The following is a 10479-nucleotide window of genomic DNA, read 5'->3' as shown; positions in this document are numbered from 1 at the left end:
CGTGCCTCACACAGTAGTGTCACATACGTGTGTAGGGGGCCATTCCTGCTTTTTACAGTTTCGAGGAAGGTCGATAGTGGACCAGTATTTCCGTCAATCTTATTGATTCTGCTTATCATACAGTTGTCTTGTATTTCATTCATTGTTTGTGTTTGAAATAGCTATGCGGCGTCTGATATTTGCATGCTGGAAACTGACAGAAGTCAGCGTGCAGTGGCCCATACGTTCAATGTTTCACAGTCTGTGATTAACGGACTATGGAACAGGTACCAACAAACACAAAATGTGGATGATCGACATTCGGACGTTCCAGGTCAAAGACAAAAGTTATAAGTCAGAATTTCCAAATTTAATAAAGATATTAGTTTCCCGAGGCAGGGGCATTAACTGACCGAATAAGTCCAGTTTCCACCCTTGCCGAACAAGGCTAAGAATTTCTGGGCTCGATCGTAGCGCCACCAGTGACCATTACGAGTTATGTCCCTTCTATGTCCCTCTTATTTGTTGAAACTCAGGTAATTCTCGCTGGTCACGGGTCATGTTTTCAGATGAGCCCCTAATCACTTAGTCGAGCCAATGTCAACCTAAGACCTCATGACAGATTTAACGGTTGAACGGTTATGGTTTGGGATGGCATCCCGATGACTGCCCGAACCCTACTCCATATAGTGCAAGGAAGGGCCCCTGGACGGCTCTTTCGGGACAACATACTGAACCCCTTTGTGGTCCCGTTTGCAGGGCGTGTGGGTCTATGTTTTGTCTTTCAGGACGGCAAAGCCTATGGAATACTACAAGGGACATTGTCGCCCTTCCAAAAACAAACAAAAAGTGTCAAAATTAACCAAAGCGCGACATGGCGACAACGCGACATTTTAGCCATTTATCGCATTGTCGCGTTATTTTATCAAAGCGCGACAATGCGAAATTTTTCAAGGTCAAAATATGTCGCGTTGACGCATTGTCGCCCTATCAAAAATGTGTAAAAAAGGCGTTAAAATGCGCGACAACGCGACATTTGATTATGTGAGTAGTCGTCAGCTTCTCAGTACGTACACATGAAAGGGCAAATGTTTCATTGAACAACATCAACACCACACAGGAAATAGTAATTCAGCAGGAGGTCTACCTGAACGAAATCTTAACCAGTGCAACATGCATCCATGTTTGTGGTCGTAAGGATGTGCTAATACAAAGAAAGCTGAATAAATTCTGTTTATGAAAATAATTCCATGTTATAATATTGTAATTTTGATGTGCATTGTTATGTTAATCATTTATGGTTAACCTGGGATCTTTTAGGGACGTGGACATATCATTTCGTTAAGTTACATCAATCACATACATGTATATGGTAGATCTGATCATACTTGATCCAAATGTGTTCTTCAATTGTATACGCAACAATGTTCCGTTGTGACAGAATGTGAGATAATGATGCATATGATATATAACTGATTGTAGGCGCACCATGATCTACATATACAGATGCAAAAGGGACTTGCCCTGTCTGCAACAGGAAGAATTATCAAAATATCGAGGATACTCCAAAATCTCGACTGATGTCAAATCTAGATTTTTTCAAGTGTGCTGCATGTGAGAGAAAATGGGTTTTGTCGGACCTATTGGTGAAGAGTTTCCATCATGATTTCATAGTCCATGTTGATAGTAATGCTGTAAACATTGGGCACAATCTTTGATCTGATCTGCACAACTTGAGTCTCCAGATCCCCATGCTTGTCACTGAACCCAAGTGAAATGAGGATCAATATTCGACCTGAATAATGGTGTGGCAATTTACCCCGACAGAATAGACTGGTGCTCATGATATGTGCATGTCACCATGGCAGTCTCATGCTAGTGTCCTATATGATAGATTCTTAGCTCTTGATTGATATTGAAAACATTATATATTCGTATATAAAATAGCATGGAGATTAAGACGTGATGCGAGGAATAACAGGTTATTTGAATTATTAGAATTAGTTTTGTAAACACTGACCCTTACAGCTACAATTATATCCTATTTGATATTCATAGTCACTGACAAGAAAATGACAAGTCAATATATTTTTGGAATGATATCACATGGACGCTTCTGTGGCGGGATGAATAGCAGATGACTTTATTTTTAATGATATAAATAGGCATTGATAGCCCGTGCAGGGAAAACTAAGAGAACATAATTCACCGATATCCGTGCCGCTATAGGTAATATTGAATTATCACCCTCAGGTTTTTGTTTGTACGTTTCAAAGCATCTATCAATCATTGGTGAGCTTTTCCTGAATTCGTAAACTGTTTATGGAAGCGATTGTAAAGCAACATGTATTCCAGTAATATACACTAATCAAAGATGTCATGCAACGTTGCTAATGTTAAACCAAATCAAATGTAACGTTTAAGAGAATGTCTGTATTTCTAAGTGAACAAACCAGGGAATGTATTATCTCGCGCTAGTGACATGGAAATTTATACATGGCCATCGTAACTTTATTAGGATTAAACTGTTCACACAAAGCAATCACTGGCAAGTGTTAAAAGATACATTGGATGCAGCTATATTTTTCTTGTCAGAGTAAATACTTGATTCTTTTCTTTACTCTAAAGGTATGGAATGCAGCATTTATGTAATGCATGTCATGACACCAGTGTACTAGTTTCAATTTTACCGGAAAAAGTATTAACTTTACACAAATCCTCAATTGGTACGTTAAAAAATACTAGGTCCAATGGAATTTAAACTACTATAGAGAAATGCATCGTTACAAGAAGATGACTGGACAATTTTGTTTTCTTAACACAGTCGTATGACCTGTTCACTGTACTAAAGAAATATCACGTTTCAGTCGAGGGCATTCAACTTCTTGTTGTTTATTGAATGTGATCCCAGTGATAAATGGGTATGATCGATTTCCAGTTAAACCCCTATTAACATCCACAAGCCCTGCTAACACTAGAAAATGAGACTTAGTCTGAAGACCTCATGCTCAGTTGTGAGGTAACATGCAACGACGTGAAAGCACTCAAAAGTACTTGTCATCGATTCCAAGCCTTTTTGGTCAACTGCACAAATTGCTTCAATTATGGCAAAGATTACATCCACATTTTGGGATATTCATCTTCCAGTATGTGCACATTTGGAATACCTTTTAGGCATTTTGTGACGAAATTAGGTTTTTAAGTCCAAAAGTTTGGGCCTATTGGTCCCAAAACTGACACGGATGATTGATGTGAGTAATACACTAGTAACGCGGCACACCTAGATGTATGGCATATCGTATTGCTTTCCAATCTTGGGAAAACTTAACTAGTCATATCATTAAAGACGTCTATACGTCTCCAGAGTAAGGCAAACGCTAATCGATCCGCAATTTCCAGAGCCCTTGGGAGTCTCAAGGCCAGATCACAAACCAGGATGGAACTACGTTTCCTTGCTGTTCGCGGTTGCAACTCCTCGTGGGGATATGAGGTCAAATTGAATGGAATATTAAGGTTCTTTGGCATGAGTGTTCTGTTATGTCAGCTTGAATCAGCCTGTTTACTCAAGAGAAAAGGATTTTACAACACTACATGAGGGTTTGCAACATTGAAACCGGTCTTTGGAATGTTCCAGATAATTTGTTCCCAAATCTGTTCAAAGAAATCCAAATGATTGCAGCCTCTGTACCAAGATGTTTGACAAAAGTGATGATTTCGATTTCCCAATCGTCAATGTCCCTTTCACATAGAACAATATACCATCATCTCCAGATTATTATTACAACTAACCAAGGTTTTACCGTCAAAGCCATGTTCAGTCATTCCAGATCAAATATGACAGACGTTCAGAGGAATTAAATATCAAACATGACATCGTTTGTCAACACGATGCTCGATGCTATCTTCTTTACAGGGAGATTTCACTTGTGAGTTGTGGGTGTGACCGATAAAGCAGGTCTTGTTTAAAGGCCTTGCATGTTCGTTCCTCTTTTATACTGGCTTCCTAGGCTCCCTAAAAATCCGAACAAGGAGAGATACATAATATAGTTCAGGACATATGCCATCAGATCCCTGTCTCAAAGATTAACCATAATTCTTTAAGCGACCTAGGACAGTATTCGAGACAAGTGGAATTGATACCATGTGAAGCCTAAAAAATTCAAAGGATTTGCTTGAAAGTTTGCAATCTCAGAAAAGAAGGAAGTTCAATTCTTTAAAAAAAGTTGAGTTTTTAACTTTGTACACCACTATCCCACACGACCAACGAAAGAAAATAATCCATCCTCGATCTATGGGAAAAACAAGGCGTTGGAACAATATCTATACTTACATCACTATAAAATCTATTTTGCCGAACATGAAAGCAAATGTCATCTTACGTTTACTGAGAAAACAATCGCAGATAACATGCGACATTTGGGAATAGTACATCCCTTTGGGCAACAATTGTTCTCCTTACCTTGCTAATATGTTGCTATATCAATATCAATCAGAGTTTCGCTCAACTCGCAAAAAATACACACGAAGATTACGAGGGGTGTTCATTAAAGATTTCCCCCAAACCACTTAGGGTTATCATATTTGATTGAAATTTCACATGTGTGATGATACGTGTATCTTTGGGTTATGTCTGAATTTGCAGCACCGAACTATTAATCTTACCACTTTTACAGGTGTTTATTGACGAGTAGGGTGTGACAATGAAGCCACTAGAATACCGAGCAGTGATTAGGTTTATATATTTGAAAGGTCGCACACCAAAAGAAACTTTCGATGAAATGAAAGCAACTTATGGGGAAGATGCCCCATCATATGACGTTGTTAAACACTGGCATCGCCAGTTCAAGTGTGGTCTGACATCTGTGGAAACAGCTGCCATTCCTGATCGTACCCATTCAGCCATTGATGAGGACACTATCCATCAAGTGGAGACCGCCATTTTGGCAGACAGACGTATAACTGGTCGCCAGTTAGCACAAGATGTAAAGATCAGTGTAGGGTCTGTGGAAAAAAAATCATCCATGACAATTTGAACATGCATAAGGTGTCTTCACGATGGATTCCAAGGCTGCTCACACCTTTCCAAAAGCAGGAACGAGTCAATTGCTCAAAGGATCTTTTGGACATGTGCCAAAAAAAACCCAGGCAAACATTTTTTTTTGACAGACTTATCACACAGGATGAAACATGGGTCCATCACTATGATCCTGAGACTAAAGTTCAGTCGATGCAATGGAAGCATGTGGAGTCACCACCCCCAAAGAAGGCACGTGTCCAACCCTCTGCAGGCAAGGTCATGCTCTCGGTGTTTTGGGACCAGCACGGAGTAGTGATGATGGATTTCTTGGCAAAGGGTACCACAATTACAGGAGCTTATTATGCTTCACTGCTGGGGAAATTGCGGGACTCTATCAAGCTTAAGAGGCGTGGCATGCTGACCAAGGGTGTTCGTCTCCTGCAAGACAATGATCCAGCACACAACTCTCATGTTGCCCAGACAGTAGCGCGGTCCTGTGGCTATGAAATCATTCTACATCCTCCTTACTCTCCTGACCTTGCACCATCTGACTTCCATCTCTTTCCAACCATGAAGTTATTTTTTAAGGGAAAACGTTTCACAGATGATGAAACACTGATTTTTGAAGTCAAGTCCTGGTTTGAGACGCAAAATGAGGGCTTTTAAAGCGAGGTCTCCAAAGCTGCATAAAACGATAGGAGAAGTGTGTAACTCTTTGTGGTTCCTATGTGGAGAAAGACTAATACCTATGCCAATTTTCACTCCACTAGGTCCATCGGAAGTGGGTCAGTGGAAATCTTTAATGAACACCCCTCGTATCTTAAGCTTCGGTTATATCAATGATCCGTTTTCGTTCAATATAATGGTCACGTGACCAATTTCCTAGCGCTGATTTACCCATGTGAACAAGAACTAAAAGTGACAATTGCAACCGCTTAATACGTTTCACTGAAAATAAGCATCCACTAGACTGTGGAGAACTTCGACTTTTCAATACTCAACTTTCCATTCATGCACGTCGAGCAATACAACTACAGTCCATGGTATCTACATTAACTTTCGAGGTATAATCAAGCATACCCTTTCTATGTACATATCTTTGAGCGTTATGCGACTCTTGCGTAAACGTTGTTTGAGGAAAGTTACAGATTTCAAGGTCTTAGTACAGCTTTCAAAAAGTTTTATGATGGACATGTGGAAGAGTTTTCCAAATTTGACTCATTGGTGACCGGAGTGCTGTCAGATGCAATTCCCTGTTTTTCCCGGGATTTATTTAGGAGCATAATTGACCTGCCTTTGCGCGTTTTCGTGGCAGGTGCCACCGTTGGAGCAGGATATGCTCACCTTTTCTCAAACACCTGGTATCATCGCAAATTAATAGTGATTCATAAACACATGCTTATGATGTAGTCGGAACGGTACAGCCGATTCTGTACTGATTTCTTTTGATTGCGGAAATAGTTTTGTCACTTCTATTTACCATTTTCGCGAACACCTGGTTAGATCACTGTATGTTAGTGATCCATGCATATAATTCATTATTTTACCTTGTACGCAGTATAGCGTCTGTTTCAGCAGATCTTCAGATCATGTATGCATGTGCTTCACATGCATAACTGTATATAAACGATTGGCAAAACGGTTGTTTTCACGTTTTCATAAAGCAGCCAAAGTGAAACAATTTTGTACATTTCAAGACGGAGAGAGGCAGCAAATAAAATTGTTATTTCTTGACGAATATTTTTTTAACTAGATGTTGGCACCCACTGATGATCAATTCACGGAAGCATGTATTCTGTCTACAGGGGCGGTCGGGTAGCCTAGTGGTTTAAGCGTTCGCTCGTCACGCCGAAGACCCGGGTCTGATTCCCGACATGGGTACAATGTGTGAAGCCCATTTCTGGTGTCTCCCGCTGTGATATTGCTGTAATATTGCTAAAAGTTGCGTAAAACCAAACTCACTCACTCACTATTTTGTCTACATGGAGCATATTTCACATGTGTGAAACATGTATGTAAATAACTATGTCGCAAAAGAGACCACATGAGGCACCAGAGGGTGCTCATTGTGTTCTTCGAAAAGACAAATCATGGTCTGATTTATGAGATATATACATCCGGATATTTCTTGAGATTGCCTTGGAATATAGCACTGTTGCTGCAAAGCAATAATATTTGCTAAAATCTCGATTGGATAAAATTGATTCTCTATATCAGTCATCTGCATCTTTGTTTCCGATCATTTTTCACCAATGCTATTTCAAAGTATTGCCACTGATATACGGACTATAAAGCTATCTACCGTCCAGAGGGGTGGGCCAAATGTCTGGATGTATGTATTAATAAACTCCAGAACTTCGTAATTGGACGTTCATTTCGTGTTCTTGCCTATGTAAAATGCAAACAAGATGACCGAAACAAAAACAAAACAGAACAAAAAAACATTCACAATATTCATGAGATATACAACTCTAATAAAAGAGACACTCAATTTTAAATTAGTCCACAGATCTTAGTTCACATTCGTTTTGAATGTTAACCACAATGTGCTATCCACAGAGAAGAATGGAGAATTAGACAAAGAGTTTGTATTGATTTACTGTCTGACACACTTCGGATTTCCATATACATATCATATCTCTCTTCTTTTATCATGGCATCTACAACTTATCACTTATTTTTCCGGCGCCGAACGAAAATTAACCTTTGGTCAGCATTTCCTGGGGTACTAGTAAGTCAAATGAAGATCAGAGTTAGTGAAGTGGGAAAAGTGGTTAGCACTATAGCACTCACCACAGTTTTGTCATATATAAAGTAATATAAATGGCAACATACGAGGTGGCAAACAATTCTGAGTCGTACTGGGAAAGATGTACAGTACACACTTAAGAATTTGCATGTATTAAATACAGTACGATCTATGTCTACAGTCTGCATTTGAACCAACAATACATAATCAGGCAGCAAATCTGAGCAGGCATCAAAGATAGTGGGTATTCTCTGTTCATGAAAATGGAAAAAATTGGATACCGCGCTGTGGTCAAGTATCTCCAACTCGTGGATCTGAAAGGGCAAATCCAACACCCATCCATGCGACATGGTGCGGATGATACTTCCGTAGCCACTGTTAAGTGGTTGGCACCGGGGTTTAAGAGGAAAGAGAGTTCCTCGTAGATGATTCAAAATACTGGGGGAATTCTGCGTTTGCCACAAAACCCGTGGAAACATCTAACGCCTTCGATTCCAAAGAAGGCAAAGTTTGTTCCATGAGCCGACAAGGTCATGGCTTCGGTGTTTCTCGGATTGCAAAGGAATTCCAGTGGTGGACTACCTACAGTTAATCCGTCATGGCATGTTTTGTTTAATAAAAAAAATTCAGGAGAGATACATGTTGTTTAACAAAACATCTCATCTCATCAAACAAAACTATCACCTTGTCCATTCAAAAGATGATGTCTTTGACGCCGCGGAATTATCTCAAACACACCCAAATCACATTAGCGACTTGTTGTTTGAGGCGAGTGTTTGTGCCCTAGAAATTATGCCCTAGAAATTATGTATGGATATAAGTCATAGGAATGAGCAAAGTTACATAACAACAACTTCTCTTGCTCAGCGTAGGACATTTAGCGACCTACTGCAGTCAAACAACACGACCGCTTTTGTTATTCTTCCGTCATCTTCGTCTCAAGGGGACGCCATTTCACGTCAGATCACCACCTCGCCATTTGCGACTGACGTGTACAATATCCTAAAGTGACTCCAACTCGGAAAGCACTCCATTTAATCGCTTGCAGTCTGCTAAAATGGACACATATGTGCCAACTTTTACGACGGAAAACACCTCAACTCACAAAAATAATCAACAACACTTCGGGTATGTTACATATGTTAGCTCGTTGCCACAATGCACTTGGAGTGTATATTATTGATTATTATTTTCTTTAAAACTTGCTTGTCCCTAACGTAAGGGTTCAGGCACTTAGGTGGGAAAACAGCCAGTAAGCATTATTTTAATTTTCTGCGCCACTTATTTCGTCTTAAATTAGGCATCTTAGAAAATGAACAAAGTTTGTTTAACCTAAGCACCCTTGTGCTTTAACTGTACAAGGGCAAGCTTGTGTTTTATTACACTCAACTTTGGGAAGAGCAACCTCTATTTCTTAAATACATGTCTGCACTCCGTTGTGATTTGCAAAACCTGCATGTTACTTTCCACACGAAATCAAGTTATGTGTTTCTTTTTAAAGCTGGTTATGTCGAAACAAAATAAGTATAATATAAGTCAACAAATCCCTGGTTTCCTGTGTCAGGATGTTATTTCAAGCATATGCAACGCATGACAGGAAGGTCACGCCACCGTGGAAAATATCACCGTCGGTCCTTATCTATAACTACAAGCCACCAGAAACACTGTAACGTATACGATTATCGAATGAATGTATACTAGCACTTTTCAAATCTGAAATCATAGACAGAATCAACATAACAGCATAGCCAGTCACCTTTTTGAATATGAACGATAATCAAGTTCGGTTAAGGTAAATACGGTCTAGTTTTACAAATTGCACTTGTTTCGCTGCCATATGATGAAACTCACCTTTATCTTCTCAGCACATACACATTAAAGGGTCAGAAATGCTATGCAGGACTTTGGGGAGAACAATCAGCACTACACATGAAATATTAATTCAGCACATTGTCTACCTGGAAGAATTCTTGATCATGACTCGTGTAAACTGCATCCATATGTGTACTCGTAAGGATCTGCTAAAACAAAACAAGCTGAATATATAAATTATGTCGATAGAAATAATTCCGGTTGTGCCTGCCACACAATATTCAGCCAGAGCTAACGTGAAAACATGACAACCATGCACCATCTACATGTATGTGAAGGCTAGCTTTAAAGAGGGTCTTCACCTTTCTTATTATATATTTTAATGAAGGATAACAGTAGTGACACGTTTGCATCGCATGATAATCGTTTTCGGATTTGTTGGTTATTCCATAATATATATGATCTTTGTAATGTCTATGTAAACATCATTTATTGATGACTTGTTTTGAGGAGAGTATAATTGAAGCATCAATAATCCATTGCCACATTTGGCAGTCAGATACATACTAAACAGATTTTCTTTCTCTTAACAGCTACATGTATATTCATAGAAAGTACATTTGAGACAGTTATTTGTATTATACATGTCTTATTCACGTTTGGTTGTCACACGTTCCTTAAAGATTGGAATTTTGTAATATTGTAACATTTTGGATATGCGTTGTCATATTAATGATTTCTTTTTAAACTTGGATAAAACAGGTACGTGGACATTTACAGATTGATAATGATATCAATTTGTTAAGATACCTCAGGCATATACTTGTGTGTTGAAACTCAAACCCTACATGATCCACATGTGTTCTTCAAAAGTACATGCAACAATGTTCCTTTATGACATAATGTGAAATGATGATGCATA

Source organism: Haliotis cracherodii, unplaced genomic scaffold (genome assembly GCF_022045235.1).
Source record: "Haliotis cracherodii isolate W230 unplaced genomic scaffold, xgHalCrac1.p SCAF_1, whole genome shotgun sequence".
NCBI classification, from domain to species: domain Eukaryota; kingdom Metazoa; phylum Mollusca; class Gastropoda; order Lepetellida; family Haliotidae; genus Haliotis; species Haliotis cracherodii.
This window is presented reverse-complemented; position numbering follows the sequence as displayed.